We start from the raw sequence: 2497 nt of genomic DNA, 5'->3' as shown, positions 1-2497 counted from the left end.
TAGGAATTTTGGCATTAATAACTTTGTTTTATAGCTCCTGCTCTGCTTGTGCGAGTACGTATGATTGAAGATTTAAACATGGATTTAAACATGGACAGCCAGCTGATGAAATTATGACTCTCGAAACTTGTAGCTGTGTTTTATTGTTAGTAGTATGCTGATATGTAGGGATATTGTAGGAAATGACATGTTTTGTGGTGGTAAGATCCTAGTCTGAGGTTATGAGGAGGCAACATGACGAGCGTACGGAAGTTCACATATTAACTATATATGACGGTAGTATCTGTTCCCGAAAGAACAGTTACCGTGGATGACCATGCAGCTTTGCTAGAAATGAAATGACAATTAAATGGACACCCTAGCTGCAAACAGGCGTTGCTGTACTTCATTGGGGACATGTTGAAAATGTGTGCCCCGACCGGGACTCGAACCCGGGATCTCCTGCTTACATGGCAGACGCTCTATCCATCTGAGCCACCGCGGGCACAGAGGATAGTGCGTCTGCAGGGACTTATCCCTTGCACGCTCCCCGTGAGATCCACATTCCCAACATGTACACACCACTACATTCGTAGTGCGCCTAATAGGCAGATGGATAGAGCGTCTGCCATGTAAGCAGGAGATCCCGGGTTCGAGTCCCGGTCGGGGCACATATTTTCAACATGTCCCCAATGAAGTACAGCAACGCCTGTTTGCAGCTAGGGTGTCCATTTAATTGTCATTTCAGTTCACATATTGTCTTTGCTCAAGGCGGAACACATCCGTAAACAAATTTAGAGAGACTTCGGTTTGCGATTTTAAAGTAAGATCTCAGGCAACACGAGGTGACTACAGGAAGTAAATTATACGTGTCGTACCACGCTGTTTTTACATGTAGTGGAGTGGGTCCTCTGGTCCAAGTGAACGGATCATTGACTATAAATAGTTACGTTCGGCTACTTGGAGACCATTTACAGGCATTCGTGGACGTCATGTTACCAAACATGTCACAGGGCCACAACTGTTCGCGACTGATTTGAAGAACATTATGGCCACCCACATTGCCCGACATAACCTCATTTAACGTTTATGAGACATAATGGAGAGGTCAGTTTGTGCAGAAAATTCTGCACTGCCAACACTTTCGTAATTATGGACGGCTTAGAGGCAGCTTGGCTCAATATTTCTGCAAGGGGACTACCAACGACTTGTTTCGTCCATGCCACGTCGACCTGCTGTGCTACGCCGGACAAAAGGAGTTCCGACATGTTATTAGTAGGTACCTCATGACTTTTCTCACCTCAGTGTACACATGATACGCCAGGTGATGCAACATATTTTCTGGAAACTTGTGGCATGTGTTCTCTTAATAATTTGATAGGCTGACAGGTAATGACGCTCGGCTTCCGGTAGTCTTGTATTACAAAAATAACAATCATAAGGTTTGCCAGGGAAACAACGAGTTTACTCCGAGACAATTCGAATACTTGTAGATATCAAGTCTTCGATTGATGCACTTGTGAAACAATTTGAATTCACGAAATCCAGGGTATATGGCATTATCGTTTATTTTGAGAGATGCGTATGGGGCCTGAAGATGACATAGTGGAATTCCGAAACTGGTTGTCGTCAAGATAAAATAAAATAGTATCTTAGTTACACGGCTGCTGGAGAATTTCATTGATATTGATAATTACTTGTAGGTATGTCTTGACCACTCATCACAGCAGCCTGTGTCCCCATAGCCGCTCCAAAGCGACGTGCACTGCAACTGACCTTGAGTGGGGAACGAGATGAAACGTCGTCTCGAGTACCGACTGAATTGGCGTAGCACTTCAGAATCTGGACTCGTAATCGAGGAAAACTTATCTCCAACGAGACGACAGGGCACAGTTGCTATGCACTCTAATAGAACAACTTTCTAGAAACAGTACCACAAGCTGGTAAAATTTAAAGTTTAAATTAACTAATACAGCCAGACATCGTATTTGTATTTAATTTCATACATCTGTACTGCTGAGCATGCGTAACGTCTCTGTACTCTACACTGAAAATGGTATATGGTGCTAATATTAGCTACTTTTCCCCCGTCTCTGATGACGTCGTCGCCGACAAGACACAAACCCTAATATACCTTCCTTCACTCCTTTTTTATCGTTCACGGTAGTATTAGTTACATATTGAACGTACCTCCAACAGAGTTCTACAAGTCATGAACATAGTCAAATTTAGGTGAAGTTTATTTCAATATTTGCAGTTTGATCATAACAAGTGCACTGTCCGCTAATAATTTCACAAACTCCAGTTGCACCAGCCTGGAACGCGAGATCAGACCTACAAAATGGTTCAAATGGCTATGAGCACTATGGGACTCAACATCTTAGGTCATAAGTCCCCTAGAACTTAGAACTACTTCAACCTAACTAACCTAAGGACATCACACACACCCATGCCCGAGGCAGGATGCGAACCTGCGACCGCAGCAGTCCCGCGGTTCCGGACTGCAGCGCCAGAACCG

At 43.9% G+C, this 2497-nt stretch overlaps 1 non-coding gene across 1 annotated transcript; it reads right to left on the bottom strand.

Annotated features, from left to right (window-relative positions):
* Positions 1-410: 410 nt before the first annotated feature.
* Positions 411-485, bottom strand: Trnat-ugu (transfer RNA threonine (anticodon UGU)). Its single transcript has one exon. It is a non-coding gene; the product is annotated as a tRNA-Thr (tRNA).
* Between the last annotated feature and the right edge of the window lie 2012 nt (positions 486-2497).

Source organism: Schistocerca nitens, chromosome 1 (assembly GCF_023898315.1).
Source record: "Schistocerca nitens isolate TAMUIC-IGC-003100 chromosome 1, iqSchNite1.1, whole genome shotgun sequence".
NCBI classification, from domain to species: Eukaryota; Metazoa; Arthropoda; class Insecta; order Orthoptera; family Acrididae; genus Schistocerca; species Schistocerca nitens.
The sequence above is the reverse complement of the archived record's forward strand: the minus strand, read 5'-3'. Positions and strand labels throughout refer to the sequence as shown.